Raw genomic sequence first — 14,339 nt, forward strand, 5'->3', positions numbered from 1 at the left:
AGGGGAGCCTACATCGGTACCAAAGGGCGTGGTATTGAAATTATACAACTGAAACAAATTCGGGAACTATTTACAAAACAAAGTACAAAAGTCAAAATTAAATTATTTTTTATTTGTCAAAAGAGAATTGACTTTTCAAAGGGAAATAATTCCCCTTTCGCAGATGCACAATAATTTGGAGATTATCGCTGAGAGCCGCTCAAAAGAAAGAGTGGTTAGGGGAGCCTACATCGGTACCAAAGGGCGTGGTATTGAAATTATACAACTGAAACAAATTCGGGAACTATTTACAAAACAAAGTACAAAAGTCAAAATTAAATTATTTTTTATTTGTCAAAAGAGAATTGACTTTTCAAAGGGAAATAATTCCCCTTTCGCAGATGCACAATAATTTGGAGATTATCGCTGAGAGCCGCTCAAAAGAAAGAGTGGTTAGGGGAGCCTACATCGGTACCAAAGGGCGTGGTATTGAAATTATATAACTGAAACAAATTCGGGAACTATTTACAAAACAAAGTACAAAAGTCAAAATTAAATTATTTTTTATTTGTCAAAAGAGAATTGACTTTTCAAAGGGAAATAATTCCCCTTTCGCAGATGCACAATAATTTGGAGATTATCGCTGAGAGCCGCTCAAAAGAAAGAGTGGTTAGGGGAGCCTACATCGGTACCAAAGGGCGTGGTATTGAAATTATACAACTGAAACAAATTCGGGAACTATTTACAAAACAAAGTACAAAAGTCAAAATTAAATTATTTTTTATTTGTCAAAAGAGAATTGACTTTTCAAAGGGAAATAATTCCCCTTTCGCAGATGCACAATAATTTGGAGATTATCGCTGAGAGCCGCTCAAAAGAAAGAGTGGTTAGGGGAGCCTACATCGGTACCAAAGGGCGTGGGTTCGAATCCCGGAGCAGGAATGCGTGTTTGTAAATGTATAGTGTCTTTGCATCATGGGGCACTCTAAATGCATAGCGAGCCGAAAGTCGTCTCGTCTGATTGGTGGTAGGGGAGAGAGGTGAGAGAGCCTAGTACCACCTCCGGGGTTCTAACCCTCAAAAGTGAAGGAAGAAGAAGTTCAATCTCCCTGAGTCTCTGGCAACCATTCTTCCATGAAATACATGGACCAGACAACCACGAAAGGAGCAAAACAACAGCAAAAGGAGAAAAATAAGACAAAGAAAAACATAATGTAAAGCAAAATAAGCAATGTAGTAAAATATATCATAAAACTTATGCATAGTTAAACATTAAACTAACTTAGTTAGACATTAAACTAAGCGAGAAACTAAGAAAGACAATATGCGATTAAATACGAATTTTGATCTAAAACATTATTCAAAGTTACTTTTCAACATACAAGCGAGCCATTTGTGACATACCTAAAGTACAGCAGAACTGGTAAAATTGATATTAAGTTTACCAGAAAAATTTTACAGACGAGGACTTAGATTGCGCACGTGATCAGTTGGCTAGAAACTTTTATAATTGATAATTAATTGAACAATTTTAATAAAGATAACGACATGCAGCTACTCGTGTTCTTTTTTCCAATCTGTTTTAGACCATATGTTTCATGAAAATTTGCCAATAAAACTTTATAAAAGTGCTTAATTAATTAATGACCTTTATTAGTTATCTATAAAAATTTAAAATTCTGTTAACTGTAGTATTATTTTATTACTCATTTTGAATTTTTGAATGCTTAAATGTCCTTCTTATTTTCTCAGCAAAAATTTATTAGTTAATTCAGAAATATGAAATACAAAATTTATAAAAAATCCTCATACCTTCTTGCGCTCACAAATCATTCTGCAAATATGTGAATTTTAAAGCCTGAAAACGAATATCTGCGATATTACTATCATGCGATGATTTATTGGTGATTTATTTTTTACCACGATATTTTCGAAAACGATGTTTTAAAAGTGTAATGTTTTTGAACCATTTTATATTCGATGACGATGTTTTTGAGCTGCTTTTATTTTCGATGACGATGTTTTGCACCACGATGTTTTTTACAACTGAGATATTTTCTCCTTGCTTTCCTTTTACCCACTATATTTTCTATGACGACATTTTCGCCTGGCGTTGTTTTCTCCGTTACGTTTTAGTTCGCGATGTATTTGCGCGATGTTTTCGGCTGACACAGATCCAACAAACACGAATAAATATGTAAGTGAACCTTTCTTAACAGAAAATATACAGTAAAACTCAGTTGTAACAAGTTCTAAGAGACTGAAAACTTGGTCAGCTATACACAATTCGATTAAAAAAACAAATAATTCAACAAACAAGTTTAATAATTGACTGACGAACCGAAAGATAAAAGTTTGATTAGCATAGCCGTATATTCCAAAAGAAGTAAATAGTAACTCTTAATGTTTTTTTAAAATGTCGTATTGAGGGTTAATTATAATTATGATTACTTGCAATTATTAAATGCTTTTCGCCCTTTTTGGATAATTTGACTCCGTGTTAATTGGTAAATTACTTAGTTTAAAATTGATGGTTCATAGCCCGCTCTCATGCATATCTCTGTCTAAAACACACATTTCTAAATAAAAACAAATATTTTATCCAATAAAATATTAAATACATTAAAAATAAATATAAAAAGAGTTGATGAATGTTACATTAATTCAATATCTGAGTAGAAAAAAAATTTGTAGTTTTCTGTTGGCGTGATGCAGATTGTAGGAAAATTTAACCTATAATTTTATAAGGTATTTCTCCCGTCTTCTTGGCATGCCTCCCTGGTGTAGTGGTCTGCACGCTGGGCGCGTATTACAGAGGTCCTAATTCGATTCCCAGAGAAGACGTTGCTCATTTTTCATCTTGCGTGCTTCCAAAAATACGCAATGTTTCTACAACTTTACCTAAAATTGAAAAGACCCTATTACTTTCAGTTGTAAAGTTTGCATGAGTAAAAGATAAATTAATGATAAGCGTGATATGTTTGAATTTTAAGGTATATGATATTTGAGGGTTATCATACTTGTATTAAACTTTAAGTGCTTATGTAAAACAAAACCCCCTTAGCTATACGTAAGTTCTAACAAGTATCAGAAAGATTCCCAATCACGAGTTTTCGCTCATTCACGACTTTGCAAAGCTCGTTCAAACAGCAACTTCGAATAAAATCAAATTAACTTAATATGTGTCTACTTGAGATTTTAGTTAAAAAAATATTAAAAGTACTTGTCCGCTTAATTTGATTAAAAAGTAACAGTCCACTTTAATGAGAGTTCATTGACTTTTCAACACTCCGTTGTTTTTGCTCACTCATTCGCTTCTACGGTTTCGAATAAGTTTTCTCCGTATCCAAATTGCCACTTAAAATCTACATAACGTTGTAAAAAGAACGAATTGCGTGACTGAAGTGAGAAAGGACAGTAAAGATGCAAATTAAAGTAACATGTTACTTAAACTGTCACGGGGTTAGTAATTTTCAATTAAAATTTTCAGAAATTCTGTAAGTAATGAACAAAAACTAAAGTTAATAATAAAGGTAATCACTTGAAGTTTGCTATATCCAAATTTCATAAGTTTAGGCGGTCGCTAAAGCCGTATAAAATAACGCTATGGTGTAGAAAATTGGATGGGACAAAGAACGTCATTCCTTTTCTGTGAGGATTCGTTACAAACTGGGTTTGTTATAGAACTGTTTGGATGCATTACGTGTTAGTAAATTTTATTCAAATATGCTGCATAATTAAATTTAAATTTCATAAAATATAGATATTTCTTTTTCAAATTAATTTCTTTCATTCATTAAAAAGTGTTCATTAAAAAAATAAATTAATAAATTATCGAAGAACATTATAGATTATTATATTATTCACATAGAAGGAGAGTGCATTACGATTTAGTAAATTTATTCAAATATGAAGTAAAGCAGAGTTTAATATAATGTCGAAGTTCTTTTCGTTTATTCATTAAAAGTTCATTTTTAGAAATAAAATAATGAACTACAGAAGAAGATTATTATGTATTATGAGTCAATTTATTCAATTTATTCATATGTGATGCAGGATTCAAATAGAATTAAACATAATATTGGAATTACTTTTTGAAATTCATTCCATTCATTTATTAAAAAATTTTCGTTTTGGAAAATAAAATAATAAATTACATAAAAAGATTATTATAGATTATTATAACATTTATTATATAAGGGTTTGAGTGCATTACGCGCGAGTCAGTTTATTCAAATGTTATGCATCATTCAAGATGAATTACAAGATGATATCAAAATTCCTTTTTGAATTCATTTCATTCATTCATTAAAAATGTTCGTTTTTGAAAATAAAATAATAAACTATAGAGCAAGATTATTATAGATTATAATAACATTATTATAGAAGGATTTGAGTGAAAGAAGCATGAGTCAGTTTGTTCAAATGTGATGCATATTTAAGTAGAATTTAACAAAATATCCAAATTCTTTTTGAAAATCATTTCATTCATTCATTAAAAATGTTCGTTTTTGAACATAAAATAATAAATTACAGAAGAAGATTAATAGATTATTATAAAATTATTACAGAATAGTTAGAATGCATTACTTATCAGTCTGATGCATAACTCATGTAGAATTTAACATAATATAGAATTTCCTTTTTGAAATTCATTTCATTCATTAAAAATGTTCGTTTTTGAAAATAAAATAATAAATTATTGATTATTATAACATTATTATAAAAGAGTCTGAGTGCGTTACGTATGAATCAGTTTATTGAAATGTGATGCATTATTTAAGCAGAAGTTAATATAATATCAAAATTCCTTTTTGAAATTCATTTCATTCATTCATTAAAAACATTTGTTTTTGAAAATAAAATAATAAATTATGGATTATTATTATTATAAAAGAGTCTGAGTGCATGACGTATGAGTCAGTTCATTCAAATGTGATGCATAATTCAAGCAGAATTTAACATAATATCAAAATTCCTTTTAGAAATTCATTTCATTCATTCATTAAAAATGTTCGTTTTTGAAAATAAAATAATAAATTATTGATTATTATAACATAATTATAAAAGAGTCTGAGTGCATTACGTATGAGTCAGTTCATTCAAATGTGATGCATAATTCAAGCAGAATTTAACATAATATCAAAATTCCTTTTAGAAATTCATTTCATACATTCATTAAAAATGTTCGTTTTTGAAAATAAAATAATAAATTATTGATTATTATAACATTATTATAAAAGAGTCTGAGTGCATTACGTATGAGTCAGTTCATTCAAATGTGATGCATAATTCAAGCAGAATTCAACATAATATCAAAATTCCTTTTAGAAATTCATTTCATTCATTCATTAAAAATGTTCGTTTTTGAAAATAAAATAATAAATTATTGATTATTATAACATAATTATAAAAGAGTCTGAGTGCATTACGTATGAGTCAGTTCATTCAAATGTGATGAATGAATTATAATAGATTATTATAACATTATTATAACAGGGTTTGAGTGTAATATGCGTGAGTCAATTTACTCAAATGTGATGCATACTTCAAGTAAAATTTAACATTATATCAAAACTCCTCTTCGAAATTCATTTCATTCATTCATTAAAGAATGTTCGTTTTTGGAAATTAAATATAAATTTATTGTTAACCTTGAAATCCGTAATGCAAGCATGACATTCGAAAACTATTGATCGTAAAGAACATCGCTGAAAAAAATCAGTGATAAGCCGTTTTTACGTATTATACATAAACAAAAGTAGCTTTAAAGACTTTCATGGGGATAAAGAATGTAGCAGGGAAAAAAATGAAACAGAAGAAAAGTTCATATTAGCTGCAGAAAAATAAAACTTTGGAGAAAAAGAAAAGGTTTAAATGGTTCATTTAAAATCAAAACCAGAACAAAAGAAGATTATGCCCAAAGTTTGAAGGAGAAAATACAATTTGACCTCAAATATAACAAAATGATGGGTTAAAAACATTTTGTTTCTAGTTCTTTACTTTTTTAATAACATGTATTTATTTTCTGTCAGTCAGTTCGAAAGTTTACTTAATTCCACTGACAAGCGTTAGAAGAGCGTAAACTTTTAATTCTATCTCCTTTAACAACAACCTCATACACTTTCAGCAATTATCAGCGGTCGGTTAACATGATAGAAAGTATTTCCGAAAGTGTAATGTAATGTAATGTAAAGTGTAATGCAATGTAGTATACGAGTGCGTTGCAGCACACTTGTATATTACAGAGGCTCTTCGCACATTTTTTAGACGATTTTGGTAAGCTTTAATAAAAAGACGTTTGCTGCAAAAGAAGTAATTGCAACTGTACTATGTTTTTAAAAGTCAAAATTATCGTCTGTGTCTTGAAAGTTTTGATTTGATTCAAAATGGCGAATTTAACAAAGCAGTGGTTCGAAGGCTACATTGACGCTCTTTCCGAAGAGAAATATGCATACTCCGTTATCCAAAAACGATGTGAGAGTGATGGTTTTGAGATATCTAAAGCGTCGATAGGTAATATCATCAACAAGAAAGGAAAAAAACGTCAAATTGGAGCCTCAAGCGGGACAAAAATTCCAAACAAGTATCCAAGGGAAAAACGGACATCTTCAACTATTGCAAAGGTACGTTGTTTAATGTTAAAAGAAAATCCCCCTAGTCAGAGGACAGTTGCAAAATCATTAAAATGCTCGGTGTCCACTGTAAACAAAATGATAAACGTTGATTTAAATCTTAAGAAAGCGAAAAAACGCAATGTGCATCGTCTTCTTCCAAAGCATATCGTTTACCGCAGGACACGCTGCAGAATTCTATATGTGAAAGACTTATCCAAAGAAAAATGGAAAATACCTGTCACAATAGATGAAGCATGGGTGTATTTAAATGATTGTAACAAAAAAAGAGCCATTTATTATCATAAAAGAGGAGAAAAATTTTTAAGTACATGGTTCAAAGAATCGAAAGAAAGTTTTTCTAAGGGATTCATGATTGTTGCTGGTTTTTCTTATAATGGCAAGTTAAAAATAAAGAGAGTGCAAAACTATCAGGAACATATTTTATCGCCAATCTTTCTGAATGAAATACTATCGCTTTACCCACAGTGTCATCCATCTGTGAGGCTCCATCAGGAGAAAGCTAGCAGTCACACATCAAAATCCATAGTAAATTTCCTAAAAGAAATGGAACAAAAAAAACTGGTATCGAGGCCATACCCTTCAATGATATCCCTACTAAATCTCCCGATGTGTCACCGATGGATGTTTGTGCTTTCGGACTTTTAAAAACTGCATTATCCAAACGTTGTCCCAAAACCCTAACAGGACTCTTGAAAGCTCTTCGGGAGGAATGGGATAGAATACCTCTTCTGCCACTTCAAAAGGCATTATTATACTGGAAATTGCGGTGTCGAAAGATAGTTCAGAATAAGGGATGTCAAACAGAACATTTAAAACACAAGAATTTTATGTAATTTAGTTTTGTGAATACAATATACTTCGTCTAAAAAATGTGTGAACAGCCTCTGTATATCACATTACACTTTCAGCAACACTTTTTATCATGTTTATCTAAATAACCGACCGAATTCTCAAGTTATGTTCGAAACAAGTTTTATAAAGTCTGAATAATGTCTATCTGTTCGCGCTATTTTCTAATAATTTAATCGAATGGGCTCAACTTCAAATGACATTCCAGCTAAATAAACAGTATGAAAATAACTAACGGACCAGAATTTTTTAAAGACAAATAAAAAATTATTTTAACAAAATTTCAAATTTAGCTAACATAATATTTATTAAAGCATACATAAACATTAATAATAATAAATGGAACGAAAAGAAATCGAATGTTTATCTATTTTTTGTGAGAGATCTTAAGTTTGGTACCTGCAACACCTTTAGTTGGTTGTACTTTGTAATTCAAATATATTGTTAGCTAAATATTAAATTCTGAGACTGAAATTTATTTCAATTAATTTAAATATGTCCTATGAATCATACTAATAAAAATTAAACTAAAAGTAAACACATTTTGAAAATTTTCTATGTTTTGTAAGGAAACATTGCAAGTGGAACAAAACTTCAGAGTAAATGATGACAAGCCAGTTACTTTCGCTTATTTATTAAATTTTACTTCGGCACATAAGTAAAAATCTGATGCGGAAACCACTTGACTTCTACGGCCCATTAAACTATACACACGTTTTACTGCATTTCATTTAAATTCATTTCCTCCAGCTTCGTTAGAGATGTATTTCTCATTCGATTAATTCAGTTCTCACTTCGCTGCAAAACAAAAATACATAAAAACATAAAGCATCTTCATTAAAAATTGTAAAATACAGAAAAACATACGGCACCAAATACAGTTAGAACGGTTAAAAAAATTTACTGTTAAGATTAGATTTTCTACGCAAAAACAAGCAATTCGGAAAGCGTACAAAAAGATAGACTTTTCGGTGCACAAAATGGAACGTTTACTCTTTTAGTTCCACTCGGCAAAAAGACACTGGTGGTACGGTACAAAAACTGTATTCACTGCTCTACTGAATTTCAAACGTAAACAAATGGCGGTTCGTTAGGTTTAACTTGCAACTTAAACTTTTAAATTGTGTATAATTCTGCAACTATTTGCATGCAAATTAACTAAAACCATAAAAACCTTAACCGGTATATAAAAGCCACGTAATTCAGTCACGTTTAAAACAAAAAATACACAGTTTACCAACATATAAGAATAAATTACTAAGCTCATCGAGTCGGGTAACAGAGTGGAAATATATACAGTACAAAGTCTCCAATCGGGGCGTCCATTATCCGGAATGATCTATAATCCGGACTTTTACGCCACAAACTTACGCATGCGCACAAAGCCAATAAAGCGTTTACCTATGCGCGCTTCCGGTAGTGAAGAAAGTAACAGCGAACGTTATTGAAAACGAAAATATATAAGAATAAAAAAAAATTAGGTAACAAAGTGGGATTACATATATTTATATAAGATAGGCGAAACTGATTGCAATGAAAAAAAAAAAAAAAAAAAGGTGCACAACTACCTGTTACAGAAGTCCCAATATACAAAATTCCGACTTTCTACAGCTACTCGTTCTTGAGTTATGCGAGATACATATATAAATACGCACAGACATCTAGAAAAATCTCTTCTGAATCCGTTTTAAATCCATTTCACAATCCTTTTTGGCAAAAACAGTTTTTTGCTCCGCCCGCACGTACAGATGTCACGCAAAGACATCGTTCAAATGATTTCGAGAGCGGTTGAAATGAACATTTTCTTTGAAATATGATGCCAGAAAATTTTCCGCGATTACGATACTTGCTTTACTTCGTACAAGGAAGTAAAAATTCATATATTTGTATGTCAATAATTCTAAATTTTTATTTCTTATTACAGCTTAACAATGCTTGATGGTGTTTCCCCTCTGATAAAGTGTGCAACCTTGAAAAATTACTAGAAATTATCTTCATGATAGTTTTCAGATGTTCATCGTTCAATCGGGTTATTTTATTAATTTTCAACTGTGGGGAAAAGGAAAGGGATATTACATAAATGTATTTTCAAACGAAGCGAAATATTCTTTGCGAAAATATTTGGAACTAAGCATACATTTTTTCACAAGTATGAGTAAGTTTAAGCCCCCTCTTATTTTTCATCACTTTCATGTGATTATTTTATAGCGATCATTCCGCTTGTATTTACGTAATTGCAAAAGGTATTTTAGCCAATAGTAAGGTTAAATTTTGCAAACCAAATCCGTAATTAACCAATAGAAATAAAGTGTACTTATTCTTCACTGACATTCATATTGTAATTTACGTATTTATGTTCACCATTGCTGTCCTTCTACTAAGTAAATTACCTCCTTACTTTCTTATTCCAGATATATTATTACAAAAAAATGATAAATATGAATGCAATAATTGAAAGACTTAAAAATGTTTGGAAAGAAAAAAAGAAGTTCCCAGCTTCTGCTTCATTATTCATAAGCTTCATTATCATTTTCTACGTTACCTCATCTAAAATATCATTATATACATTTCTACTAATAGTAGCATACTTTATATTTTAAAACGTTATTTATTTCACGTATGGTGTTTATCGCTATGGTCTTTTTATCGACTTTTAAAAATTATTTTTTATATTTGTCAATTGTATGATGTTTATTTCATAATTTTATAATCATACAGATATATACTGAAGAGCCAAAACCTTATAACTACCTACTCAACAACACATTGCGAGAGATTTGTCCTAAACAGTTGCATGTCGCTTTTGCATGGATGCTGCAAGTTCTTGGTAGATGACTGGAGACTGGTTGTACCAAATGTCTAAGCAGCGATCACGCAAAGTCGAGATATTTCAACATGATGGTGTTAGAGCTCAGATCTGTCGCTCTATGACATCCCAAATGTGCTCTATGTGATCTAAGATCCCGCGAGTTAGGTCGCCAGGACGTTAATTGGACTTCATCCTGATGCTCTTCGAACCCCTCCAACCCAATATGTGACATGGGGCTTTGTCCTGCTAGGAACTTCCATTTTGCTGCGAGGGCAGGCGCAAAGTAAGGGGGCAAATGATCCGCAATTATGTTCATATAGTGTCCACAGCTTTCATGATTTGTTCTACCACAACAAGGGGTCAAGAATCGCCTACGAGAACGTTCCCCAAATCATAATACTGCCACCACCAGATTGTATATGACCTGCTGTAGAGAGGGCAGCAAGCGTTCGCCTTAAAGATGGCGTATCCTGACACGACCATCGACGTGATGAATGACAAATACTCCTCTGACGAGGCAACTGTCTTTCACTTATCCATGGTCCGGTCTTGATGTCCCTAGGCCACTGTAGATGTAGTTCACAATGACGCTTGGTCACCAGAGGCACACGCTTGGGACGTTTGCTTCGGAGTCCCATATACAAGAATGTCCCCTGAATTGTATGCTCTGAAACACTTGCATTTGGACTTGCATTGAATTCGGCTTATTAATTAGAAATTTAGAAATTAACATTATAAATTATTAAAGTCTCGGAGTATGCCTTCGAAATTAATTAAATAATCGAGATATAATAAATAATTAAATCATAATCTTGGGGGTTAACCGTCTGACAGGAAGAAAATATACAAGAATGGAACAAATGCAAAGCAGTTCAATAATATTACACAATAAAGCAAAATACTTGGAAATTTTTTTGGTTTTTTTCAAAGAGCAGCCTTTTAGGATTATCAAAACAATATCTTGCCCAAACACGGCTAATATTTACATAAAATATTTATTTAAATTAATTTAAATTGTATCTAAACAGGCGAAGAAGGAATTGAAAAGTTGAAATTTGATCAAACAGTTAAAAGAAGTAGGTAATGTTAGCGTATTATAAGAAATTAACCTTGATAAAGTAGAAAAATAATAAAGTAAGTATAATAAAATTTCACAGAATACGAATTAAAAATAAAAATTACAAGTACAATTTCGGAAAAGCTTTATTCTCAGATTCAAACACGTTCAAGAGAACGAATCTGTACACCGATAATACTGCATTTTCTGGTATTATCAGTCATGTTTTTTGTTCGCTTTCAATTACCTGAGTCATCGAAATGAAATATTTCAGATGCTTTGTAGATCTGAGAATTAAAAATGGCAACTCTACATAACCATTCTTCTAAAACAAAAGCAAAACTAGTTTAATTGTTCAAACAGAAACTCAATGAATCTAATTTTCTGTAAGTATGACGAAAAATAGCTAAACTGCAGAAAAGAAATTCTATACAGAAAAATCTACTAACAATTGCAAAAAGAAATGGTAATTTATCAAATGTGAAATAAATTAAATTAAACGTTCATCTAATTCAACCTACTTCGTGTCATTTCACAAAAAGATGTAATGAAATAAGCTAGGAAAATTAGTACGTTCTCCGAGTTAAATTCTCAAATGATACGAATTGTTGATTAAAAAACGAGATGGTAGAAATGTAAAGCCGGGTTACAATTGACGATATTTAATGTTGCCAACAAACATTGGTTAAAGAAGTTAAAAAAAACTTTAAAAAATACTGTAATTTTCAAATGGAATAAATAATTAATTTCTTCTTAAACCTAGGAAAATAAAGAAAGAAAAAAAAAAAAAAAAAAAAAAAAAGAAAAGGAAAAAAGAGAATTTAGAATATAAGAACAGTTCTTATGTCTTTTTCGGCTACAAAAGTAACTATTTAAAATGTAAAATTGCCCATTTTGTAGTCAAAGTAAGAGCCAGAATGTGAGAAAATTAATAACACAAACTGACAGAAAATTGCAAAATGCATAAATTGTACATACTATGAATTTTTCTCATTCTTCACTTCATTTGCTTCTGTGAGGTTTAAGAATGGGCTGCTTAATTAAAGGAAAGGTGAAATATTTTCTATTGAATTAATAAAACAAAAATTAAGTAACTTATTATTAGCACAAAATTAATAACACAAACTGACAGAAAATTGCAAACTGCATAAATTGTACATACTATGAATTTTTCTCATTCTTCACTCCATTTGCTTCTGTGAGGTTTAAGAATGGGCTGCTTAATTAAAGGAAAGGTGAAATATTTTCTATTGAATTAATAAAACAAAAATTAAGTAACTTATTATTAGCAAAATGGCAACAAACTGGATCACGAAAGTTAAAAATCTTTTATCAACTTTGGACTGGAACGGAGTGTGATGCTCGTAAATAATATCCCTGTCGAATAATTTATCTTTCAAGAATTACGTCAGTTAAAGGAATGTTCATCATTTTAAGGTCTACAAAAAGAAATTATGGGTTAAAAGTTTCACAGGGTTTATATGAGAGTACTTAGGCGTATGTAAATAAAGCATCTAATAATTGCTTCCCTTAGATCATTTTACATTAAGAATCGCCCTGGGAAGTTTTGGTACAGTTACAAATTTTGTATACATGTAAATAATTTTGGTGAATTTATGCGTAAATTGTAATATCTCCTGAATAATTTAACATGAAAGGCCTCAAAATCGAAGCATCGCAGAAAAAATACGGTTACAAGGATAAGTCCATTTAATACTGCGGTAAAAGAGCTATCTCGCCAGAAATCTGGCGAGATAACGCCAAGCTGGCGTTGATTTTGGCGACTAATATTTTTGCATTTAAAGAATCCAATTTATTCTAGAATGTCTTTCACGAAGGCACCCCTTCCTTCAGGAGGCAATAAGCCCTCCAATGCTTTATTATAATCAAATAAACTTAAACCAATCTAAGCTACACAAGATTTAATTCTTCACGTATTTTATTGTTACGAATAGGTTAAGATGTACTGGCTATTTGTAGACGAGCAATAATTTGAACAGTCTGTAATTGCTTTCTGTACGCGTTAAGGTACACCATAATCTAATAGGCGAATGGCGCTGCTCATCTAACCGAATTTTTACAATGAATTTAAGTACCACATTTAAATTTCTATATATCTTCTATATATTCTCAGAGGTATTTTTGTCTAGATCAACATTCAATATATTTTTAAAAGGAATTTATTACAATATCAAACAGATTAATATAATTTAGAATCTAATCTACATCTCATCAGCAGCATTTGAGCTGCATCAAAACAAATCGAAAGTCAAGTTCTGACTGTTGCCATTCTGAGGTAAAGAAAAGTTTCTATTCAAACCGGAACACTTTCGATAAGTGTAGTTTAAGTACTATCAGGCATAACTTAAATTGGGATGCAATTTCTTTCTTTGTAAATGAGCTGTTTATTATCTACAGAAAGAACGCTGTTTGAAGATATTTTATATCAGGTAGGTTTATAATTCTCGATAAAATGTATAAATGTTGCAATACATTTTCTTTTATATTCGATATATTATTTTTTTAAAAGTAATACATTTTGTAGAAACATTTTAATTGTGATACTGACAAAAAAAGTAAAACTTGATCTTACTACAATCCCTTGTGCTAAAAAAGGCTTTCTGTCATAATAACTTATGAAGTCAAAAAAATTAATGATTAGGTCAAACATTTGAAAAATAAGCATTTGTTAATATCCCATGTATATCGGTAGTCCTGAACTTGACGAACAATCTAGTTTCCCCAAAAACCATTTTGAACAGAAATCTGTTTCCAAAAATACAGAATTAGAAACTCCTCTTCCTATATAGTAAGGAACAAAGGAAAAAAAAGAACCTATTTCTTCGTATTGGTTACATTTCTTTCCATAAGAATCTGAAGCATTTTTGAAAGGAAAATTTGATCTCATTTCTTTCAAAAATAATAATAATAATGATAACTGACTGTCCACAGGTCTCTGGTAAGTTTTGGCTTTAATGGAACTAATTTTTGCCTATAATTTAGGGTG

The sequence above is a fragment of the Stegodyphus dumicola genome, chromosome 3 (assembly GCF_044657685.1).
Source record: "Stegodyphus dumicola isolate Sdum_Otavi_A_Nest chromosome 3, ASM4465768v1".
Classification (NCBI taxonomy): Eukaryota; Metazoa; Arthropoda; class Arachnida; order Araneae; family Eresidae; genus Stegodyphus; species Stegodyphus dumicola.